Raw genomic sequence first — 26,799 nt, forward strand, 5'->3', positions numbered from 1 at the left:
CCACCAGTCATGAGTATTAGGCCCTCTCCCGTGGAAGAACGAAGCTGAAAGGTAGAAATCTGGACTATAAAACTAGTTGATGACATTTTAGGCTCAGTAACTTCCCTCCACTTACTTAACTGTGACCATTTCAATGTGACCATGCTCTAATATGATTATTGTCATTTAGGTTGATCAGACGCACTCGCGAGGAGTTGAAGTGTCTTCAGTGCTGTTCTCTTTTGGCCCCTGCCAGGTGCTGACCCACATCAAAGCCTTGAACGTGGGTGCCAAAAGCTCCAGACGTGATAAAGTGCATGTGGAAAATATGCAAATCACCTCGAGGAAGAAATTTCCATTTCTGTACTGGTAGTTTTCACTTTAATCCTTTCGCCTTGAAGATTTCATTTCCCTGGAAGAAGGGGGAGAAAGGGGATGGATAATCACTCTCTAGTTCCATTTCTGTTGTTGCATAGCTCTGATGCTGAGATCCCATTTCTCAAGCTTTTCTGACTTCGATAAAAGCCTGTGACTTGCTGAACTTGCTCTCACTTTAGGTACAGCTATAGAATTATGGATTTCCTGACATCATAATTAATTCTCTGTCTTGCTCTCTCTTTACGTGTGTGTGGGAACCCAATAAGCTCACTTATAAAATGTTTCTATGCAACTTCTGTTTAAAAACAGTATCGTTTTGTCTCATAAAGTTCCAGGAGAAATGGCCCAGATGATCTCTGCCTTGCTGTGATAGACACAAGAAGTCACCACGAGTTCTGCCATTGTACAAGTCACTCTAATTAACATTCTTGCAAGAGAGCTCAGCAATGAGGTTAAGAAACAGATGGGCAACTGGAATTAAATCTCTCTTTGGATAAAACAACTGATAACTGGAGAGGAATATATTCAGATTACACCCTAACCTTTTTTGATCCCTACTGTTACTTCATTTAGGGAAAGACTATAAAAATTCAGTTTAACCTCAAATTGTGAGATATAGTGAGGCTGTGGTTCCACCTCTTCAGTACTGTATTTGATGACCACAGTATATCTTGAATAGGAAAGAAAGAATGACTTATGACCTTGATGCATTTATTATATTCTTTATCATAATTTGAAAATATATTGCGACCAAATACTGGATGCAGATATTTTGGGCAGAAAGAAAATTGTGTGGTAGCTGGAGAATCACTTAGTCATTTTGAGGACTTAGAAACTGGAGCCAAACTTCTCGAGTCACATGGGAAAGCTGTGGTAAAACCAAGAAATGTATCTCTCAGTGAAATTTTATGAGCCAGGCGTTTAAAAGAACATACCACAGTTTAACAAATTTCTGTGGGTCAGCTGCGCTGTGGTTATTACCCACATTATTGTGTACAATTTTGGCCCACATGCAATAAAAAGTAATTCGAGTTGTCCTAATGCTCTTCTTTGCTGCCTAAGACAAGATAGAGGATCCCACACCAGCAGCAGACCGGGAGCAAACACGAGGGTGGTCACTGTACAGTAACTCTGTAAGCCATGGAAAATTGGTTTTATGTCTGAACCCTCAGGCTGGTGAGCAGAGCGTGAGACTGCTTCTCCTTTCTTTTACCAGGCACCCCCAAGGGAGATCTCCTAACTCTGGTGTTGTCATCACCTCTCGGAGTAGGGAAAGAATGTCCTGACGGCTGTTGACCCATGTGCGAAATAAAATCTAAACTGATATTGCAATAGTGAAATGCCAAGAGGTTTCAGTAACAATTCTGTGTCAGTGTTCATGTTTTCCAGGCATGGAAATGCTACCCTTCATGACTTACAAGAACTCCCCTTCCCTCCTCTTACACACACAAAAAAGAAAACATTATATATATGATGATATTATTGGTAAGCTCTTTCCTTTTTTCATTGAACTGGTGAATAACATAATAATGGTTAGATTCAGGAATTATGGAGGAGGGAATATCAATAAAAATTACTGATACAGATGCAATGGGTTTCCCTCCAATACCAGAGGTTCCCTTTACATAAAGGTCCAAATTTCAGTGCTTGAGGTACCAAGGTTAATAGTCTCCTCATCTGATCTGTTTCTCACAAGTGCACAAGCAGGAAAACAAGGACAGCGAAGGACAAGAGCTGTACCATGTCGAGGAAATCAGAATACTTCAGGCTTTTCCTGAGGAACCAATTTCCCAGTTTTTCTGTCTCTCTAGCACACAGCCACAATTTTCCATTCCATATAAGATTGCCACATCCAGCTACATCACATTGCCTTTCTCCCCCTCCAACATTAGGCACTTTTGTAGGGAGAACAAACCACAGAAAATGCTCTGACCTACACTGTATGATTCCTTCCTCATCATCTTTTATCTGTCAGAGTGTCTTGTTTACTAATTAATTTCTTTCTGTCCTGAGATCCTCTGGAGATTTGTGGTTGACAAGGATTTTTTTGACACAAAAAGCCTTTGCAAAGGGATTTTGGAGTAAATTTTTTGTCACCAAAAGAATGAAAGAATAGAATGAAGTCGGTGCTAAAAGAAGCCAAAGGCTTGTGCGGAAAAGTTCCAGCTTTCTGTTTTGTGGCTACAGAGTTTTAACAGGAACACAGGAAGGATTAAACCAATGGACAACAAAATTGCGTTTTTAAAAATGACTTAAAAAATAAAACACCACCTTAACAATAGTTTTTCATAATCTGAGCATAACAGTTACCTCTACTGGAGATTTAATTGAGAGTTTAAACCTTTTAAATAACATTATGAATGACTGGACTGTATGTCTCCTCTGAACAACGTAAAATCCATAGTGATCTTATTGATGTTAGAGAAAATAACTTTTTCAGCCCAGATCTAAGATATCACCTTCACAGCAATGGCAGAACTTTATTTTATGTTTATTTTAAATTCTGGGTGTCAGTAGGCAGTTACAGATACTCTTATCTGCAAACATCAGAAAGTAGCTACGCAGGAGGAACAAATTTTAACTAACCCAGGGTCTGCTCCTTGTAGCTCCTGTTGTAAGAGCTAGTAACTGGTCAAGCTGTACAGAGTAAAGTTCTCTTCAGATCAAAGACACAGCTCTATGAAAGTTTATAAAATCTTAGAATACTTTGGGTTGGAAGGGATCTTAAAGATCATCTCCTTCCAACCCCCGTGCCATGGGCAGGGACACCTTCCACTAGACCAGGTTGCTGCAAGTCCCATCCAAGGCGGCCTTGGAGGATTCTTCTTTCCCCTCCTCAATGTCAAAGAGTCATCCACTGTACCCTGCAGTAGGGTTAAGTGTGAATTTCTCCTGTGACAGCAAGATAACACCCTGGATGGGTTCTTATTGCAGTTCTTTCAGGAAGTTTGAAGTCAGAAGAAAAAATATGCTCTTTTAGTATCTTATGCATCGTGTCTCATGGGAGAGTGCGTTTGTGAGTTTGTATCTTTTTGTCTTGGGTTGGGTGGGAATGAAGTAATTGGAAGTTTGGATGATATAATCTCACTGCCCTTTATAGGTTAGAAGGTTGAGTTTGTATCAGTTCAAGCCCTTTAAGTTGCTTTGCAATCTGTGGCTTGTCCTGGGGAAATAAATCAATCATAACAAAATCTCTAGGTATAGGCATGAAAAAGTCTCTACAATTCAATATTGAGAGTTGGACCAGGCTTCTGTTGAAGACTTCTACAAGTTTTTGTATTGGCAAAACAGCAATTTGATCTTTCAAGCTGATGGTTCAAGTATGGAAATGATGTGATATGACTAAATTCCCACTCTCATGTAATTAACATATCTCTCTGCCAATAAATTAGGGTTTATTAAAATTTAATAGTTTGGTAGGCTTTGGTTTCTCAAGTACTACATTGCTTCCCTTATAGTACCCCAGCAGTAATGTCTAGCAGTTCATGTATTTCCAAGTATTAGTCTATTTTTATTAACTTGGAATGAATTGGTCGCTTCCCTGCCCTGCTTCTGATCATCTTCTGGGAGGCTTTGCACTTGAGGTATCTCTTTTCTTTGCCTGCTCTGTTTTTGCCCAAGTACCTCCCATACTAACCAGGTCTCTGATGTCCTTGGCTGTATTTAGCCAGGATATTGGTTTTGTAGTCTCCTGTTTTGCATCCCCCAGATAGCCTCTGCTTTCAGTGATCTGTGTTGCAATTCAACTGACTACACCTGCAATGGTACCATATATCCTTTATTCACACATCACAATGTTTCCAGTATTTCTGAGAGCTAACTTGGCCTTCTTCTGTGTGACTGTCAGCTCTAATAGAAGAGTACATCAACAGCTGGGTGTATCTCTTGGTAGATAATAATAAATAATATCTTTCACACTCAAGCCAGCTTGGCTGAGAATTTCCATATTTTTTATTTTTTTTTTTTAGTTTCCTTCAGTTGAGAATCTCATATGCTGGTTTATTTTCATATTTTCAATGTGTACAGTTGTCTAGATGAGAAAACAACTTTATACACCTCATTTCATTACATGTGATACTGCAGACTCTGTAGCATGCGCTGAATTCACACTGAAAATGGCTTTTAGTCATTTTATAGAATCCCAGAATGGTTTGGCTTGGAAAGGACCTTAAAGCTCATCTTGTTCCACCCCTTGTTATGGGTAGGGACACCTTCCATTAGACTGGGTTGCTCCAAGCCCCGTCCAACCTGGTCTTGAACACTTCCAGGGAAGTGTTTTCATTTCAAAAGGTTCCCCTTCTCTGGAAAGAACACACTTTCCTTGGGTTCAGGCATAGTGACATCCATACAATCTTACCAGATGTTGCTTGGAGACAATAATATTGCCTGCTTCATTTAGGCCACGCTGTGTATCTTCTTTCTCCATATCATCTCAGCATGGATAGAAAACCAGTAGTTCTTTTGAGACACAAGTTAGGTGAATCAATTAACCTTTTCACGGACCACCTTTATTATTAATTATGGACATAACAAGGATTCAATGACATTTAAGAAACTTAGAAGATGTACACTTTAAAAATCCTAAAATTAACAACAAATTAAAAGTATTTCTGAGAAGATATTAGCTACAAAGTCCTGTATTTGGGGTAGTTTTGGAAGCTTTTGGATCAGAGGAAGTGTTCAATCTCTCGTACCTCAGACCGTTGCACTCTTGTCTTAATTTTGTTTGTATTAAATTTCAAATGTATTCAGTGACTCGTTGTTGTGAACAGATGGGGTTGTGATTGTGACCTGCCACAGCTTCTGTCACGCTGCCTCTGTGGGTTATGCATGGATGTAGGTGGATTTACATACATACATAAGTGCTCAGCTAGAGACAGTGATGAGTGACTCAGAGCAACTCCCAGCCAGGGCTTCTAGCGCCTGTTTTCCTGTGGAAACAAGCAGGAACCAAACTGTTGTAGGAGATTAACAGAGGTATGGAAATATTTCTCTGGTAAAGGTAAGGAAATAAAAGTCATTAAAAGCCATTACAGTCAAAGACTTTGAGGGAGACATATCTGCAACACTGGATATAGCTTTGCAGCACTCACAGCAGGCATGTAGGCAATGCATTTGCTTCTTCCACCCTCCAGCACTGCTTGTTAGTGAGATGATATCCCATTATTTCCTCCAGACAAAAGAAGGCAAAGAGAATAAGAACTAAAACATACCCCCAAGGAGAGCTTTAGAGTAAGAAAATGGAAATGGATCCTGAACCTGCAAAGCCAAGACTGGTCCCAAACAAGTCAGGGCACAGAAGACAGAAAAAAACCCCACCTCAACCTGTGCCTGCTTAAATCAGCAAATAAGCAAGTCTTAGTGCACAAGAATGAGCTGTAAAAGAAGGTAAGAAAAAAAACAAAGAAGTGTGCAAACACAGAGAGGAAACAGGACGGTCAAATTCAGTACTACAGTTTGAAAGAGTTTAGAAGTCACAGAATGGTGAATAAGGTACTGTTTCTGAATAAGGACGAGGTTATAGATTTGATGTACTATTCTGGAAAAGTGAAAATTTTGAGGAACTTAAGCTTGGGAAAAAGTAAAGTCATTGTCAGATGAAAAGCTAAGAGTAGCATAGGAAGAATTGAAAGAGTAACCAGTTTGGGGGGACTCAAGGGAGACAGAACAACTCCCAGAGGAAGCAGATTTAATTCAGGTATTTGTTTGAAGGTGTATACATGTGAGTTAGGTACCTTAAGTAATTGGAAAGGGATTCAGTACATTCAACAGAGGCCTGTCCGAGATTCAACTCATTGTATGGGTGCACTGGTTGCATGAACAGAGTCTGCTCAGCCAAAGACTGGTGAGAGCCTGGATTCACTTGCCAAAACACGGGCCTTTTGTGCCATGTGAGGTGCCCTATATTGTTTGATAAATTCTCTGGGACTGGCAGGCATGACCCAGGACCCATGGAATATACACGCTTCTCTAGATCAAAAATTACAGGCTATTTTATACTCCAGAAAGTCCCAGGCAACCTCCTGTACCTACATTTAATCAACAGAACTGGGCTTTGGATTGTGCAGGGATCTCATTTTACACACCTAAATGTACGTGTCCCAGCCTGTGATGTGAATCCCATCTTAAGTAATCTGTTATACTGAGATTAATTGTAACACTGGACTTCTCATGCCACTGGGACTTGTACAAGGAGGAGCATTTAAGCCTCACACCAGGATGTCTTTCTGATCAGTTGGTGTGTGAGTCACAGCCACAGCACAACACATAAAGGAGAACAAAGAAAATGTGTGAGGTGTCTGTATCTGTGTCTTTGGAAAATAGAATTTGCATTCATGCTGCCTAATTTATTTATTTAGAAAGCAATCGTGAAATATGGACACTCAAGGAGACAGAAGTGTCTAGGCAAGAACTAAATAATTTAGACAGCCTGAAAATCAGGAAAAGGGGAAAATGTTTATTCGGTTTGGAAAAAAATCAAGCAAAAAAAAACCAGAAAAAAAGACAGGAAATCATTGTCTACTCCTTTACCCATTAAAGTATTTTTTAAAGGGAACAAAAGTCATACTGCCTATGCGAAAAATTTTAGTTTTGTTGTAAAACTGATTTCCACAGAAAAAGTAAAATAAGGAAAATTGAAAATTGCAATATTCTTTTGGGACAGTTCTGATGTTTTCTTCTATAAGTACAGGTAGTTTAGGGAAGATTATTTCCACAAACTGAAAAATGACAACTGTGAGAATTTTTTTTTTTCCCAACACTGCTTTGGGGAGTATCTCTCCATTCTAAAAGAAATAAAACTAAGAATCTTTGTCTTGGGAAAAAAAAAAGAAATGTTTTTTTCTCTTTCTCAAACAGCTTTACTGGGCAGTATTGTTGTCATTCTGTTTTGTCAGTGCCATCAGATGGCAACAAGTGAAACATGATTTATGTTTATAATTATTATGTGCTACTGCTGGGGAAGGAATGGTTAGATTCCCTCAGTTCATAATGTTCCCTGCCTGTGACATGTCCTGTCCCTTGGCTTCCCTTCAGCAGTTTTGAACAGGTTATTTTTAGTCTTATTATTTTTTTTCTTGCTGCCTGTGCTTTCAAGTTTCCCTCTGACTTTAATTAAAGTGTCCTTAGGCTTGTGCATGTAGAAAGCTAACAAGTTCACCCAGTCAAGATCTCTCCTAATTACAATGCAAAGTAGGAGTTCAAGTGAGGAGAACATCAAACAGCTTTTATGTGACATGTGAGAGCTTGACACTGTATTTTGACAGGCCTGTTGTGGAATACATGATGCCACTAAAATACTTTTTAAAAGTAATATCCCAGCTTACACGTCATCCACAAAACAAGCCTATGGTGCAGAGAGCAAGCTGTACAACATGCTGCATAGAGCAAAAGACAGTGTTTGGGGTGTTACTGATGTGTTATATAAACAGTGGTAAGATCCAAAATGCAACGACTTTTGGTTTGGCTTCTTACGCATGGTGGCGTTTACAGATTTACCAAATCTATAGGCCAGTTCTTCAGATCTTGGGGTCTACGATGTAGTTGCTTGATGAAAGATGAAACATTTGACCATCCCCATTAACAAATGCAACCTGCTGTAGTACGAGCTAAACTGTGCAGCCTTTCTGGGCAGTGGAGGAAAAAAACATATTTTCTGTGGGTGTGGCACAGAGAAAAGGCATAATACAACCTCATCAGATGGGGACTCTATGCAGAAAAATAGATTCTTTTCACCCCAATTACCTCTACAGAATCACAAAAACATTAAGATTTCAAAAGACCTTGGAGATCATCGAGCCCAGCCGTCAACCCAGCACCACCACCTTGTTCACCACCAAATTATGTTCTCATGTGCCATATCCACACATCTTTTAGGTCCCTCCAGGGATTGTGACCACCACCACCTTGGGCAGCCCGTTCCAACGCTTGACAACCCTTTCCATGAAGCAATTTTCCCTATTATCCAATCTAAACCTCCCCTGGTGCAACTGGAGGCTATTTCCTCTCGTTCTGCCGCCTGTTATCTGGGAGAAGAAATCTAGAGCCCCCTGGCTCCCCCCTCCTGTCACAGAGTTGCAGAGCCAGAAGGTCCCCCCTGAGCCTCCTTTTCCCCAGGATGAGCCCCCCCAGCTCCCTCAGCCCCTCCTGCTGCTCCAGACCCTTCCCCAGCTCCGTTCCCTTCCCTGCACACGCTCCAGCCCCTCAATGTCTCTCTTGCCTGAGGGCCCAGAACTGCCCCAGCACTGGAGGTGCCTCAGCAGTGCCAGCACAGGGAGGGCACTGCCCTGGCCCTGCTGCCACACCATGGCTGGGACAGCCCCGGGGCCATTGGCCTCTTGCCCCCCTGGGCACACTGCTGGCCATGATCACTGTAATTATGAATCACAATAACCTGTAGGTCTCACACTACTTAGAGGATGTGAACCCATCATATGCCTTCTTTTTAGGCTGCAGTTTGTCCACTGTAGGCTGAGCCTAATCATGCCAAGAGGTTTCATTTTTTCTCGCTGGTTATAAGAGGAGCCAGGGGTGACTAGCTTAGATAATAATGCTGCAGACATAGCATCAGAGATTTATAGAATGGTTTGGGCTGGATAAGACCTTACAGATCATCTCATAGTTACAACATGTAAACTAGTTGAGGAAGAAGATAAGCTGGGACTGGGAGAAAGAAGGAAGGAAGGGTGAATATGATTAGTGTACATTATCAGAGCAAAAAAAATACATGCATTTTAGACTGAGAGCTTGAGAGCTTTCGTCTTTCCGTGGAGTGTTTGTAGCTGTTCTTAAAATTGGAATTTTCTTGGGGAAAAATATATTGTTTGGTCGGAGTTTTGAGATATTGCATATAAGACTGAGAAACAAACTCAGACGTGTGAGGAAAACTTCAGTGAGAAGTACGAGAGGCTCATTTCCTGACTTAGAGCTCGAGTCATAACTCACCATCATCAGCACTGCCGTGACTGCCCTGCAGTCAGAGCAGGCACGAGGAGAGCAGGAGCGGATGAGTCAAGCCCTGTGGGTGTGTGGGTGACTGTGCAGGACTCCTGCATGACAAGCACCTTTTATTTCACCATTCACGGTGCCACTCAGCACTCAGTGGTAACTTTTTCAGTCGTAGGATCAATATCCTGAGTGAGAAGAGGTGCAGAAAGGAGAAATGAAAGAGAGAGAAAAAGCAGAAATGCACGGAATAACAGAGAAGGGAAGGAACACCGTCTACAATGTGAAAAAGAATGAGCTGGGTTTTTTTAATAGTTGCGCAGGGGCAGTCACACACCTTTTTGGTCATGGGTGACATTTCTGCGAGATTCTTACAGCACCTCAGCTACAATTCCTGCCTGCCACTGTCAATAAGAAAGCAACATTAACAGAAAAATTATTTCATACAGTATATTGAAGCTTAAATATTTAAAGCAGCTTAACTACAGAGGATCTGAACTGCCAAGCAGTCACCTGTCTGAGAAAAATTTAGGGCTGAATAACAGAATTATTCTGCATGGCCTCACAATTCAGGCCAAAAGGAGGCAACAACCACCAAATTTTGCTTTCCGTTCAGCCCTGCCTGAGAAAAGCAACAATTTTGTTAGAATTGAGTGGAAGTACAAAATATGCTCGGAGGCAAAATAATGTGCAGAGACTAGAAACGTAGTGTCTCATATCTTAGAGTATCTTAGGCATCCATTATTAGAGCTGCATTTACCTAAATGTACTTCAACGTGAATTGTCTTGTAAGGGGGGTATGTAGAGAGTGTTGTAGTTATTGTAACAGCCACAGGGCCTCCCTGAATAGCACAGCACAACATACTGTACTTAATGTTGACACTGTTCAGTGAAACAATTATTACAATCAATTTGACTTCTAATGTGACTTCTCTTGTAAATCTCTGGGTCATTAACCTTAACAACATCAATGTACTGTCAGTATCCAGTTCCACCAAATTAGTGTCCGAGGTAATAGGAGAAGGAATGTATTAATGTGTTATTGGTGACTAATAAAGACAGCAATCCTCTAATGTGCTATGAAGAGGAGCTGAAGCATGCAAGGGAAGAGGAAATATACAAAGTCAGGGCAGCAGGCACATTTGGTGGTGTATGGCAGGCCATCCAATTAGGTGTCAAACAGCTTGACCTCTTTACCACTGAATAAGGCGGAGCAGGGATGGGGATGAGTCCCTGGCATATGGTCTGAGGCCAATTGTATGAGGTTCAACAAGACCAAGTGCCAGGTCCTGCACTTGGGTCACGACAACCCCTTGCAGGAGTACAGGCCTGGGGCAGAGTGGCTGGAAAACTGGAAAGGGCAGTGGTGGAGTCACCATCCCTGAAGGGGATTAAAAGTCATGAAGATGTGGTATCTGGGTACATGGGTTAGTGGTGGGCTCGTCAGTGCCGGAGAAACAGTTGGATTTGATGATCTTAGAGATCTTTTCAAAGCTCAAAGTTTCTGTTATTCTGTGATTCTCTATGACAAATGAACAACGCAGTTCATTTCGGAGTGGTCAAAAGAACCCTTCTTCGCAAAGCACTGCCCCGTGTTCCAGCAGATAGAGAGCAGCATCGTGTAAAATCCTACAGTTGCACTAGAACAAGAAGGGTAACACTCGTAATCATGAAAGTACGTAATTTTTTAGCCCGCATCACACACCACACTGTAGCTTGCACTTCAGAGAACCCAAGTTATGCTAGGCTGATATAAATAGACCGCTGAATCAGTGCCATCCAGTTTATCTTCCAGCTGTCAGGCTCTAAGTGACGTCTCCTGGCATTGTTTGAGACATTCTCTTTGCTGAGATGAGGGGTGTCACAGCCCATCACGTCCAGTACCATGAAAGGAGCACTGAGCATTCACAACCCAGCAGAAGGGGTAGAGGGAGGCTCCAGAGGGAGTGATGGAGTGAGTGCTGGAAATCCCGTTGACATCCAGGTGTTGGGAGAAGCACCCTGTTTGAGGGTGACTCCTGCCATCTTGCACTAGCAAAGGATGGTGTGGTGGGTGGACATGGCATGACACAGGCACAATTTTAATCCCCTCTAGTGCCCTGAAATATCAGTCTTTACCTGTAATTACTGATGGTCAACACATTCCCAAGAAAAGCTCTATCCAGAGGGTTGACACAACACAGAATAATGTTTCAACAGACATCGCTCAATAATAATAAAGAAAAACTAAGATAAGATTGCATCTGTCTTATAATCCTAAAGATCTTACAGGTTATAAACAAAAGTTACCAATTCTACACCAAAACAGAAATCCTTTCAAATCAAACTTTCAGGGCAGAAGAAAGGGACATGAAGAATTAATGACAAGTTTAATCATGAAGGCAGCATTTCTCCAGCAAAATAAATTAGGCACTTCATTTGGGGATTGGCAGGATCACCAGGTTAATACCTTTTCCTATAGAAAATGTGCTACAGAATTTTAAATTGTATCCTATAATTAGGATTCTTGTCTTAGGGCTGAAAAACACCATTCTGTCTTCTAGTAGGGCACTGTCCCTGATGCTTAATTTCTATTCTTCAAATCCATACACAAAGGTAAAGAAAATCAATAGTAATAATAAAGTAATTCTTATATTTTGGTAAAGCTGATACTAACTGGGTAAAAATACGAATGACTGCAGCAAATTTTGTATTGCTGAGAACTTTTGTCCTGCACTGCTGGTCAAACCCAGTGCTTATTTATTTGCTAAAAATTCCAATTTTCTCCTAGCATGGAAACCTGATGAAACGTGTAATTGAAAACTCATAATGAATGAAATTTTAACCATCTCTACTCTCTAAAAAAAAAAAAAAGGGTGAAACAAAAAACTCTACTGTGATAGCTCGACCCCAAATCTATCAAACACTTCCCCAAAGCATTGATAAATTCAGTAAGAGGCTTTTGTATATGGTTAAGTTTATGACATCAGTCATCTAATAGGTTAGGTGTTTCAACCAGGATATCAAAATAATCATCTTCTATAAGCAATAGCTTTAGATAAATCTCCTTGGGGGGCAGAAGGGGTTGCAGTTACCTGAGGTAGGTAAGTAGCCTGAGGGAAAGGTAACTTTCAATATTGACAGAGGAAGGAACTGAGATGCCTATTTTAAAACTGATTAAATCTTTTACTTAAGGATGACTAAATTCATCAGTGAGACGAGTCATAAGCCTGATCAATTACCTTGTGAGGTGTGCCAGCAGAATGCCACAGAGTGTTCTGCCGACAGTCACAAAAACATATGTGCACATAATTAAAAATAATACAGAAAGGAGAATTTAAGATGGGACACTCTTTCTTGTTTTATTGTGCTGCCATGGGTTATCATTTTGATTTTCTCCCTTTCCTGGGTGTTGAAGTAGCACAGAGTTTACCTCATCTTTGCCTTTCTCTCCTTGCATTTTTTTAATGCTGCATGAACACGGAGTTTGACACTTGTATTGTTTTGCCTTGGGCTCTGTCTGTGAGAGAAAATGGAGGCAATAGTTCTGCTTTCAGCAATGGGTACAATAAGAACTCTTTTTATTCAGGAGGATCTGATGATGCAGAAAGCTGAGGTTTTTTTAGGCCATGTTCATGGCATGAATTAGTAATAGCAGGGAAATGTGGCTATTGCACATTTGAGAATGTGTTACTGCATAAGACCCAAAAGTGGGGAGACGGAGTATGATACTCGATTTTAAATTACGTGAAGAAACAGAGTGAATTTTCAGCATGTGTACAGACTATTGTTTTGGTTTGTATTTCTGTCATTTAGGCAAAACAATTTAGTTTTGTTTCATGAAAACATACAGGATATCTTATCTATTAATTAATTGGCATGCCAAATGTCATAATACCCAACGTGTGATAGCAGTTTCCCTTAATATAATACTTTATGAACATTGAGTGGCATTTCCTCTTGAGATTCAGCCTCTTTGCACCACTGAGCTGCAAAAAGACCTGAAACCAGTAGAAAAGGGCAAATAATGCAAAACAGCAGATTCACACATGCCAACCTAAGCTGGCATAAGCCAACACTGTTGTTGAAAGAGCTAGTCACATCTCCCATCATTTATTCCTACTCAGGCAGTACAACCCAGCCAACAAAAACCCAAGCATTGAACTGATTTAATTTTAATCATCTCCCTTAACCTGCTCGGCGTGTGGTTGCACAATGCTTGTGTTGGCATATGGAAGGAGGTGCCACAGGGACAGGAGAGGATCAGAATCACTCCTGAATTGCTGTTTTAGCTCGTGCTGACTTAAAGCTGAACATGAAATTATGTCAGACTACGAGAGATCCACCAATAGTGGGCACTACACTTCCACCTCTACCACAGGGGTTGTGAGTGGGGAAGCAGCTGTAAGGGAGCACTTCTCCCATCCTGTATATTGGCCAAGCTGCAATTTGCTGTCTGTTCAGAAGAGAAGTGGACTCTCCCAGTACTGAATCTTCAAGGCCAAGGAGGGCTGCTCTACTGAAATAACTCTCTTAGTCAAACACAAATTAGTGGACTCCATGCAGCTGCAACTGAACATTTTTTTATTGCCTGCGTTGTGCCAAAGGTCAGACTCAATGAGATAATCCTCTTTTATGGCCTTAAAGTGTATAAAAACAGATAAAATTAATCCAGAGGACACTCTTGTGCCTGTTGATGCCTAGTAAGATATCTGCTCTATCTGACTTTTGGTATTTGGGGTCATTTTAATTCACAGGCTTTTATTTTTCTTCCATTATTGGATTTTCTGTCCTTGCAGCTCCCAGCCTTGATGGGCTCATAGGCAAAGAAATGAGCAAGTAATGTAAGCAGCATCTTTCTTTGCTCTCCCTGCCAACCTGGACTACAGCCACGGTCTCTACAGTTTTAAGGGATTTTAATTTTCTATGGCTGTGAGGAAAGTCAGAACATTTTCTGGGCAGAATACAGTCTACAACACACAGGTCAGGGGCCATTGCTCGAATACACAGCTTCTCTGGAAGAAGGATCACACATAGGGACAGAGCCCAATTTTCCTTTCCTGGGTTAATACAAAAGGAAGATTTTTCATCTCCATCATGCTCCAACAAAAAATTCTGAATGGTCAGGTCTGAGACAATGGGAGTGTCCCAGAGAAAAGCTGAGGGGCATCACCATAGTACTTTTCAGGTTATTTCTGTTTCCACAGAGAGTAAAAATATTTGTTTAATCATAAAATATATTTTTTTAAATTTTTTTTTTAATATTTGATATTTTATTGCATACTTGCACCTCATCACAGCAGCATATGAATAATAATGCTTTTTTGTTGTTGCTGTTACTTGGGGTTTTTTTAATGGAAATCAAGGAATAGATATCTTGCCTCATCATACACTTTAAGTCAGTCAGAGAGTTGGGAACCAAACATAGATGAACTTGACTCTGTCTGGACCTGTGATTAAAGCACCAACTACCATCAATTGAAATCTTAATAAAAATACATGTGAAACGTAGGTGTCTGGGAATGGATGAAGCAAAATGTATCTGGAAGTTTCTACAACACTTTTTCTTTCTTTCTGGTTTTAGATCTTTCCATTAGAAATGCATGACCCCTTTACCCAGTACAAAAAGAAATGTGGACAGTCACAGAATACCAGCTCATGGAAATAAATGGGAGGGGAGCCTTGGCTCTCAATTACACAGGTCCTTTGTCACAGCTCAAGTGTGTTCTTTAGGTCTGTGAATGAGATGGTTTTCTTACTAAGTCAGGCACTGGCAGAGTTTTTATCTTCATCACTTTAATGGAGCATGTCCATTATTCAATGAGTTAATTTCAGAAAGGGGGCCAAGTTTGGAAGGATTAACTGCCAGCTAAAGAAACAAAGCTTTCATGATCTCCTGTCTATATTGCTTGGGGAGGGGTGGGGGGAGGAAATTGGTGCAGCTTTCTGTGTGTGTGCTCATTTCCAAGTGCCTTCATGAGACATGATGTGACAAAGGCTGCCAAGTGTTTAGCACAATAAATGGAACCACATTTTAAACACAATAAAAACCTAATGAAACCAGCCTCTTCTAAAGCCACCCACCTTTAGCACAACATATTAGAGACTTTGTAATAGAAAAGCAAAAGGAAAGAAAACCTTTCTTTGTGTGTATATGTATATATATACATATATAAAATCCCGAACTTCTATATAGCACGCAAATGCAGGACCTTTAGTGTAAATAAAAAACCCAGCAGATTTAAAGTTATTGCTTAAAAGGCAGCAGTAATAGAAAAAGATATGTTTTCAAAGGAAGAAATCTCCATGGTTGAGTTAAAGATCTTAGGGAAGGAGCAGGCAACACCTGAAGGTGAGTTGTACCCCTAGAAGAAACGTGGAGGATCAGACTGGTGACCAGCTTCTTGGGAACCAAAGCCAGTATTAAATCCTTATGAGGCTTCTTTCTGCAACAAGGGGGAAGCTTCTGCCTCTGGCCACTCTTTGGAGTGGACCAGCACTGTCTAGGGAAGGAGATGGCTGAGCACCAAGGATAAAGAGCTTTTTTCTCTGTCTCTGAGGGTGATTCAGAGATGCTGTTTGTTTTGAGACTGCACAAATGCCTTATCTTCCAGAAGAGCCCAGTGCACAGATGAGACAAGAAATGAGGGTCATGGGAGATGAGGGAGGAGGGGAATGGAGCAGACTCTTTGAAGTGGTGTCCGCTGACAAGACAAGGGCAACAGGCAGAAACCATAACACGGGAAGTTCTGTCTGCGTATGAGGAAGAACTTTACTGTAAGCACTGGAACAGGCTGCCCGGACAGGTTGTGAAGTCTCCTTCTCTGGAGATATTAAAACACCATCTGGACATGATCCTGTGCAACCTGCTCTAGGTGAGTCTCCTTTAGAGGGGAGTTTGAACTGGATGATCTCCAGAGGTCCCTTCCAACACCAACCATTCTGTGATTCTGTGGTGATTCTGTGGTGATTCTGTGATCTGTGCCCTTGGAGAGGACTTTTCAGTACAGTTGTGCTGGCTAGTCATAGGGCCACAGCCCAGGGAAACATTACTGTTGATGCTCAGAGTTTTCATCAAAAAACAGGAAGTTCCCAAAGACATGTTGGAGTAGAAAAATTAAACAGTTTCAGTATGTGTTTAACTCCAGGCAGAATGACCTTATCTCCAAGTTAAGATACTAGAAATGCTGAAACTGAAGTGTATATATATATATATATATATTACTGAGAGGTATTCTTATGTTGCTGGTTCAGACAGCAAATGAGACATTTCTGTTCTCTGAAAGCAAGTCTTTTCAGTTTAAATGTATATATTTGTGTATATTTAGAAGAACATGTGAATGATACACTTCTCTGGTCTTACCTTCGGCTAAAGGGGAAGGAAGGATGCTGCTAGAAGCAATACATTTGTCTTTATCTTGTACTAGGGAAAGGTTTCTCAGAGAAACTTATAAATATTTTTGTAAGTTAAAAGGGCTCCAGTGCACCTCTAACATAACACTAATGGCCCAGACTGGAGAGCCATAAATTGCTTCTCTCTTTCTTTCACTTCTCTTTTAAAAAATTGCAGAAAAGTGTGATGTACCTATGAAAGGTTTGAAATGTGTGTGGTTTCCAAAAAGAAATATTTTACCAGAAAATTTCGAGGAGTTGCACAGTGAAGAAAACTTTTTCATATATTCATAGTATAGAAATGGGAAAGTTTTTAAAGCTGCCTTCACTGCACCTCATTCCCAGTGGATACGAGAAGGTAAAACAGGCCACTGGGTGGGTGTACTCTGGTACTTTCCTCTCCCTCAACAATTTCGCATTAATCCTAACTTTGGAGCTCAATGAGCTCCAAAGAAAAGTCCAATGAGCTCCAATAGAGAAAGTCTTTCTCTATTTGAATCATAGAATCATAGAATGGTCTGGGTTGGAAGGGAGCTTAAAGACCATCTGATTCCAAGCCCCTGACATGGGCAGGGACAGCTCTACCAGACCAGATATTTTCCTAATATCTCTGTGTCATTCATGTTCTATCATACATCAGAGATATTAGTCAAATAAAATCTAAGCCTATCTGAGTCCTAACCAGAAGATATGATGATACTATCTGCTTCTTTAAGATCTTTTTTTTCTATTTGTGGTAATCTATTTTTGTGTGGCCTGAGGGAAGCAGTGAGTAGTTAGCTCTCCACAGAAGCTTGGATACATCAAAAGTTCCCAGACTGACATGGAGCTTCAGTCACATTCCGTCTGGTTTAGTGACGATGACATTTTTTGTTGTTGTTGAGGTGACTTTAACTTTATTCTTTTCAGAAGAACCAATTTCCTGGAAAGGACTGGATTGAATATAAATCAATGTCCTGAAGCAGTCTGCAAATTTTCCAGACATCTAGTCTGACACTTTTAGGCTCCCGGGTGTCATCTCTTAGGAAAAAAACAGCAGTAAAGATGCCTGCAGTTTGTAAACAATGGCAAGAAGAACATCCTGACAGGAGGCTGTAATGTGGTCTTTTTCTCTTAGTTATTTACTTGCTGAAGAGTGAGATTTTTTTCCTCCGGCCCCTTCCGTGACAGAAGGATCCCACTCTATGCACCACAATAGCATTCAACACTTACCATTTCCACATAGCTCTACCTCCACGAAGTGAGCAAGGAGAAGCCCTTGGGGCTGCTGCCTTGGTACCCTCCCCTGCAAGAGGAACCTACAGAGACACAGCACCATGCAGCAGAATTTGGCATTTCCCTCACCATTTCGGTGCAGCAGCAGCATTACATATCCAGGTCTCCAAGCCACAAAGAAGATAGGAGCCTTTCCAAACCGTGGTTAGTGTAAGGAATCAGTGAATGATCCAGTCATAGCCAAGAAGTAAAGGAATCAGGACAGTGATGATTTTATTTAATGTGTGAAGGAAATGTAAAGGTTTTCTCAATGCTGGAGGCAGCTGTGTGTGTGGCCTTGTTGTTTGCCAGGGAGATCCCAGTACTGGTTGTGCAATAAAATTCTGCCTTCAGAAGACAGACAAGGACAACATCCAGCCTGTGCCTTCAGCTGGAAGGAGTATGGATTCAAAGAACAACCTGATATATATCACACACTGTGCTCACTGCAAGGGTGTTGGACAAAAGTATCCCTTCCAACCCAAGGACAGAATCTTGTGATTCTGTGATCCTGTGATTCTATGATTCTATGATTACATGATTCAGTGAAATGTGCCTCTTTTCAGAGTCTAGCAGGCTTTTCTGAGCTGCTGCACGAGCTATTCCTTCAGCTTCCAGCCACCGTCTTTAACTATCTTTAACCAGGGATTTTGCTTACAAATATTTCAACATAAGGTTTTTCAGTTGTTATGAAATGAGTCAAATGTGACTAGATAGAACCAGCTGTCATGCAAGCTTCTCCCCATGCTTTTGCCAGGCTGTCACTATGTGCGGTACCTATACACCACCATACAGTATGTTGGCTGTTACAGCTCTGTGTAGCAAGGCTGAAGATATGAGCTGGCCCTGAATGCCTTCAGTCTTGAGGCACATGTATAGAGTTCCAAACACAGCAGATGAAAAGTAATTGTCACCTTAAAGAAGACATGTTGAGCTGATGAGTCGATGGCATTACTAACTGCTCCGTGGTCTGGGGACAGCCGGATCTTCCCCTTCTTGGCTGGTGTATTTATTATCTGCCTGACCAAATCCCTGTGAGACCCTCGTGATGCAAATTCACAGACATTTCAGAGTGACCAATTCAGCACTGTAAGTCTGGTCACACTGTAACTTTCACAACTCCAGACTCACAAACAGTGTAGTTTCAACACTGTGAGTCCGGTCACATTCACAATTGCAGATTCACAAGAAGTGACTGTTGTAAGAGAGTAAGGTTAAGAAACTGCCACTGATAAATGCACTGATATTAGAATACACGAGCAACAGTATTACTGTGGAATAAAGCTTACCCAATAGGTGTCCCTGTGGGAGAGGAGATGGGTACAGTCCTTCGACCGTCCCAGGATACCAAGGTGGAGTCTCCTCTAAGCTCCCTTCCCTCTTCAGCTATATTTATATTGTTTCCTTTAAGGGTGGGGAAAAGATAAAGTTTCAGTTGATGCCACTTCACGATTAGGTGGAGTTTTGGTGACTTAAGTCACACATGTAAAGCATGTATGGATTTGACTTCATTAGCATACGCAAGGGTGTGAAAAGTAAAATGTATTTTTGAGTAAATGAACCAACATTCAGCTTATGGTCACTGGTTAGAGCATTCATTTGGCTTAGTTCCCATAAGCTTCATTGTTCAAACAAAGCATGACTGCAACACCTCTGTGCCACTCTATCCTTTGTTTCATTCCTCTCTCAGGGAAGTACACCAAGCTTCCTGTGTTCCTGTTCCTCAAGTTGCAGACAGTTTGTTTCTGGTGAATTATTGCCAACGTGGACTTCTCCTTACTGAGCTTTGTCTTACAGTATTTTTCCACACAGTGTGAGTTTGTTTAATGGAAACAAACATGCACATTTTCTGTGGTTAAGAACTTAAATTGCTTTGTATCACTTTGAAGACTTTTTACAGACCTGTCATTCAAGGAACCTCATAGACAACCATGTCAGGTGATCAACAAAGAACAACCTCATCTGCTCCAAGCCCAGACTTTCTTTAATGGGTCTTATTTTTAACAGTTTCTTCTTCTCTGTTCTTTCCTGAGACTGTAAATTCAGGTTCCATCTATGCTTAAAAACACCATGACAGATGTTTCACTTTTGAAAAAAAAAAGGTTTGTAGGAACACAAATTTTGATTTTTGGGCTAAAACTAACTGGTGAAAGGGATGGTGAGGAAATGAAGTGCTTTCCACTTTAGAAAAGGAGGAGTTTTTGTGGTCATAGAATAGTATCATAGAATATCCTGAGCTGGATCCCAGTAGGATCACCAAGTCCAGCTCCTGGCACAGGATTATACTAAGAATTACACCACATGCCTGGTCAAATGTTTGCAATTATATTTAGCCTTTGCTCTCAATGGTCAATTAATATTTTATACCTTTTCTATCCATAGTAGAGTCCTTCCAATAGGCATCTCTGAGGTCTCCCTAAAGGCCTTTCGGAGAAGCTGGGACACTCTGCTGTTTGTGAGAATGTTGATGTGACTCTAATGTCAGACCAGAACTCAGTTCAGAGTCAGAAGAGGTCTGTTAAACCACTGACCTCTGGCCTGTGCCATTCAATTGTCCCAGGTTATTAACAGGAATATATTGTCACCACCCTATGTCTGTGAGTAGGCTCTGAAGTGAAGTAAAATATACTCAGCAGGCATTTTATAGAGTCATAGAATTTTAAGGGGTTGGGAAGAATCTTAAAGTTCATCTAATCCTAATACACCCTGCCATTCATTTTGCTTTCTCTCTCTCTCATTTGGCAGCTGAAACATCACAAAAAACCACCACTAAGAGCCAACTCATCACCTACCTACCTTGATAGAGAGGCCAGAGGAAAAGGAATTTAAAGACCAAGCAATCCTCCCTCAGGTAAGGGTTCAGGTCAGGGTTGAAAGCACTTTGGTTGGAGGCCAAGCAAGCCAGTCAGGCTCGTGGGAGCAGCATGATTGCACCCCTGATCAGTCCCTGTGAGTTCTTTGGGGAAATTCAGGACTTGTAGGTCCAGAGCTGCCAGTCCAGAGCCATCAACACAGGAAAAAACCCCTTGGTTCCCTCACTTGCCACTTCGCCGTGAACCTCTGAAGCCTGATGAAACTTTTATAGCAGCTGCCTGCTTGATCCTGAAAACCAGAGCTATGCTTCATACGCTGCTCAGGTGGAGTGGGCCAAATCCCCTGCTCCTGTAAAACCAGGGGCAACACTTTACCTTGCATTACATTTACATTAACCTCTAGGAACCTGCCCCAGCAGGAGACATGGTCCTTTAGCCTTGGGAGCTTTTAAAGAACACACATTTAAGAAAATAAAATAAGACAACAGCAACATGAAAGTGCAGGTAGTCTTGCAGATTTCAAATCCTTTCTTACTGCAAACAGAGCACAAAGGAAAGATAAGTGGCAATTTGTTGTGAGTGGGGAATAGTTGATAAATGTGTAGGGTTTGTGATCTAATGTAAGAAAATGTTTATTTTCTCTGCCTGGGGAAAAGAAAATAAAATAGATCAGCTAACTAACAGCTCAGCCATTTTTCTCTACACTCAGTTGCCCTCAACTGATTTCATTATGGCAAGACTGGCTCAGGTCAGAGAAACTGCTCGTTCCCAGGAAACACTTCTCTGCAGGAGGGCAGGTTAAAGATACTGCTGTTGTTTCCTTTTCTTCCCCTCTAAGGTGCCTCCTTCTGGTGTACCAGCTTGGTGATGCTCTGTTTGTGTACATGACATTTTGTTTCCCTGCTCTGTGCTCCAAGATGGATACCCCTAACAAGATTGTTTGGACTTGGATTTCAGTTGGCTCTGGTGACCCTCAAGCACAAAAGTCTGAAGATAGAAGAACCTTTTTCTTTTTTCTTTTTTTTTTTCTTCACTTGTTTTGTTAAGGTTTTTGTTGCTGTTGTTGCTGTTTTTGAGGGAAGAGAGATTAGGGGAAAAAAAAGAAAGTAAATTTATTTTCATGTGAAATTGAAAATCTGTCTCAACTGAAGTCTTAAGAGTTTAGAGGATGGTTTATTTTAGAAATCAGAGCTGAACTTTTCACTTAGTCATTGGAATACCATAATGACATTTCTTTCTTGTCCACATTTTGTACTGTTTCTTTTCTCCTTCTCCCCTTTTCGATCCACAAGAAATTTCTTTTTGGAGAGGAACCTGTGGAAATTAACTGTGCCAGGCTTCTCTTAATGAGTGGTGGGATGTTCCACCCTCCCCACTCCCCACCCCCCATTAGTGATTCTTTGATTCCAGGCCTCTTAAAGAGTTTCTGTAAGCCCGTGCTGACTACTGTCAATCTGGTTAGTCCTTGGACATAATGTATTGGGGAGTGAATAGAATTCTCATCCTGGTCCCCAGCTGACAATGAGCCTACCCTGGAAGAGGAGATGATAATTAGCTTCTCTGCTGGCATCCTTAGAAGGAGAAGAAGCAGCAGGGGTTGACTGGGCTCTGTAGCCCAAATTGCCTACTTGCCTCTAAAAGAAAGATCAGGGTATTGTTTCAGAATGATGTAAGAGAGGCTGGTGCTGCTCCCATTCAGGCAGCTTGGAGTGAGATGGATCATGTGTGGTGCAGGCAAGGAGTGGTCCATTGAAGAGAAATTCAATGGGTGATCTTGTCTGGTACAAAGACATGTTTTGGCTCATGAATTATGCACGAGGCTTCCTCATTTGGTCGCCATCTCATGCTCCTCTCTCAGCATCTCTCAACCAGCCATGTCATGGGACAAGAACTCACTGCTGTGACAGCCTGTGACTTGTCCCTGCCCCTAGATCCATCCCCAGTCCAAGGATAATGCCTCTCCCAGGCTTCTGCCTTGCTGAGTGAGTCTCTGCCCACCAGCATGAGTGTTGGGTGCAAATATATTTCAGAGAGCCCAGGATGAAATGGCTGTTGTGCCAGTTTGGCACTTTGCAAGAACAGTAAATTCACCACAAAATTTAATATATAATGAACTAGTGATCAAAGGGTTGTGTTTGTTAGTAAAATTCTACTTTCCTTGTTGCACCTAATAAAACTCCTAACTTTTATTCCTGAAATACTTGAAGGAAGTGTTTCTTTCCTGTCGACTAGCAATCACAGCTAGAATGACAATATTGCAGTGAAATAGTAAAAATCACAGTGGAACATCCAAAAGCTTGGCTTGCTTTAGCCTGTTTTCTGCACAGCAGGCCCTGACTTTAATATCACATCTTAACAGAGAACAATTTCTCTGGGAAAAGCAATAATCATGCAATTTGCTCACTGTGCCTCTGTATAGTTGCAGGCTCTCAATGGGAAAGGAGACAAGTCATCTGGATTTCGATTTTAATTGGATGCAGCACCAAAAGAAAGAGACATTGCTGAAACCTACAGATTTGTTCTTATTTTTGGTTGTGAACCCACTTCATTATGCTAGGAGATACCTCATGTTAATGACTAAATTTCTCAAATGTGTAATATGGGAAAGAAGAGAAAACCAGACTTTTCCTTCAAGAATCCTTTGCGAAACCCAAATCCCAGAAGTGAAAATGGGAAGGCAGGAATGCCATCAAGGCAACTTACATGTCATGCTGGTAACAGAAAACATCTTATCTTGTGCCAAGTGGTCTGTCTGATAAGGTAGCTCAGGTGATTACCTGTGTTGGCACTCCGGGTTGATGTTGATTTGGATGGTGCAAATTAAACCTTTCAGCCTCTTCCTAAGACTCCAACCAGTGTCTGGCACTGGTCTGAGTCCTCCAGTGATCACACTGGAGATCTTCCTCCAGTTCAATCTTCCCCCTGAAATGCCCGTCTTATAAATTCCACTTCCATTCTGGCAGCTCTCTACCATGCTGGTGATTACACATTTTCAAGAAGATTTGACCACAGTGAAAAAAACAGAAATATTGCAGACAATCACCCCCTGGGAGCACATGGCTGATCAGCACTGCTGGATATTTTCTGCAGTGTTCACGCCATAAGTGGCATCTCATTGCTTCCACCCTTGGGACTGCCCGGCTGCAGCTCCTGAAGGAGGATTGTACACCCTCACAAGGGACATCACTCAAAGGCACAGCCTGGAGATGGAGGGACCCTCACACTCATGGAGGCAGAAAGCCTGGGGAGAGGGTGAGACCTACAGATGTGGTTGAAGTAAGTACTGTAAAAACATCCAAGTCCATCCTGCAGACCTAAGTACTGACTTATCATCCAATCTCTCCTTTTAAAGTGTGAATCTAAAGCTGCTGTACAATGCCTAAGTGGTAGCTCTGGGGAGCTGAGGCTTATGCCCCTAGGACAGGGGGCAGAAACTGAGAAAATTTTCTTCCACAGACCTGCAAATGCGTTTTCATCTTCAACCATGCAGTTTTCTCAGGAGCAGCAGGGAGGAGAACCCCTTCTAAGTAAGGACTCAAGGGGAATCCCACAGACATTCTGGATCACAGAAGCATAGAATCACAGGATCATAGAATGGATTGGGTTGGAAGGGATCTTAAATTTCACACTGTTTCAACCTCAGGCTTTTGGAGGTATGCCTTCCACTAGATCTGGTTGCTCCAAGCCCCATCCAATCTGGCCTTGAACATTTTCAGGGCTGAGGCAGCCACAGCTTCTCTGGGCAACCTCTGCCACTGTCTCATCACCCCCACAGTAAAGAATTTGTCTCAATTAACCCTGCCCTCTGGAAGTGTGAAGCCATTCCCCTTTGTCCTGTGCCTCCAGGCCCTTGTCAAAAATCCCTCCACTGTGATCTTTTTATGTACTGGAAGGTCACAATTAGGTCACCCTGAACCCTTCTCTTCTCCAGGCTGAACAATCCCAATTGTCTCAGCCTTTCCTCATAGGAGGTATGCTCCATTCCTCTAACCATCCTTGTGGACACACAGAGCCTGCAGTGTAGGAGAACAGTTGAGCATGAGTTAAAGCACGAAGCAGTTCAAGTGCATGGTTAGCTGCTTTGCCAAGTCAGGAATAAAAAGCTGGTCATGTTTCACACCCCTGGTTTGGATGCATGGCTGAGCAGCATTGGCTGAAGCAGATCCTGCAGGGAGATTTACAAGGTCCCCTCCAGACCCGCACAATTTCATTTTACCCAGGGGGCTCATTTCACCCTGGTGTTACTTCCAGCACTGTGAAAACTGGTTGAATTTGAGGGTGAAATGTGAAACTGATGCATTTCTCTTTCCAACACAGCTTATCACTGGCTTATTAGATGTTGGGGTTGCAAGAACTGGGCTGGATGGCAGTTCCCATTGTCCTGGAGGTGCAGCATTATCATTGTCCTGGAGGTGCAGCATTATCATTGTCCTGGAGATGCAGCATTATCATTCTGCTACGGGCTTTGCTCCATCCAGCTCTGTCAGCGTCACTCACTGCCACCCCCCCAACGCCCCTCAGCATGTCTCAGGCTGCCTCTTTGAATCTTTCCTCCAGACTGCCAGGTTTCCCTCCAGGCAGCTGCTGCTAAACCCCTGACTGCTCAGACCCAAGCAAGAGCCTCATGCTGAGCAGGGAAGGGCCACATGCAGCTCGGCAACCGTAGCTTTGGACTCGGAGCAAGCAAGCAGCAGCACGGGCCAGGGCTGGCACATGGCTCACATCAAAGGCTGTGTTCTATTTTCCTGAGCTGTTTTTATTAATAGCTGTTTCTCAGTAGACTTCCTGAGCTGTGTTCACAATGCATGAGCTAGTTTGAACTCCAATGTGTTCACACCTCCAGCTGCTTACATGGATACTGCATTTCCACGCCTCAGCTGCCTCTGGGTCTGATTTTTGCCAACTGGAAGCTTGTACCAGAATTTCCACCAGCACCACTAAGGAGTTGTATGAACTCAGAAAGCAGCCATCAAATGGTGTCACAGCATCGCAGTGTCATCTTAAGAACACTACAATAAAGAATGAAGTTTTATTTCTTTAGATGAAGTTTTATTTCTTATCCGAACCCATTTTTGTAAAATGAAGTTTTTTCCCCTAGCTTGAATACATGCTGTGTTTTTATGCTGCATTTTGTCAATTTTTTTTCTGCTTGAGATCAATTAAATTTTCCTTAGATGTCCTACTTCATGGAGCCACTTCTTTGCTTTCTAGTTCGGACATTGAGGTGCAGCTATTTCATAACAGTGGGCAGCCTTGACTAAGGGTGGCATTGTATCCTTTAGAACACAAGGCACTGGACTTTACATTTCTGTATAACTAAGATTTACCTTTAACTAACTTATGGAGATGGCTGGAAAATCAGTGATAATGGGCTAAATCCACATCCAATAGAGATAAATCATAGAATCATAGAATGGTTTGTGCTGGAAGAATCCGTAATGATTGGGTCCAGCCAGGGCAGGGACACCTTCCACTAGACAAGGTTGCTCAAAGAAAGAAGCTGGCTCTTACAATAGGATGTTACTATACATGGTCCAAGTAACTTGCAGCCCTGAAATTGCTGGTGAACTCAGCTATGACTTTATGATGTCTGACCCTTTTGAACTTGATGGACTGCAGTCAGTGGAAATCCAGTGCCTGAGGAGCATTCACGCCTAGTCCACAGAGCTGTGGCTCATTGAATGCTGATGAGTATTCTGCTTGTCTCCAGCCTATAAGATTGTTTTAAAGAAAAGTAAAACTCTTATTATAGCTTTTTAATGGCACTTTCCACCAGAAGCTTTTGTAGCAGTTGGCATGGAGACATTCTAGTGACAGAAAGAGAGAAACGTGTAGCAGGTTCATGATGCAGAGGGGAAATGCCTGCATAGAAAGGCATCTGCTTTTCTGTGGTCTGTCTCCTAAAATTCAGGATCCTCATTCTGAATAATAAATTCCTTATGGAATTTATGAGGAACTATAAATGGGAAAAGTGCACTAGACAATATTTATTTATCTTTTTCTGTTCTATAATCATAAATTTCAAGTCCAAGAAGAATGGTGGGTTTCATCTGCTTCTTGC

The sequence above is a fragment of the Manacus candei genome, unplaced genomic scaffold (genome assembly GCF_025592945.1).
Source record: "Manacus candei isolate 608988 ecotype Guabito, Panama unplaced genomic scaffold, ASM2559294v1 h1tg000059l, whole genome shotgun sequence".
NCBI lineage: Eukaryota > Metazoa > Chordata > Aves > Passeriformes > Pipridae > Manacus > Manacus candei.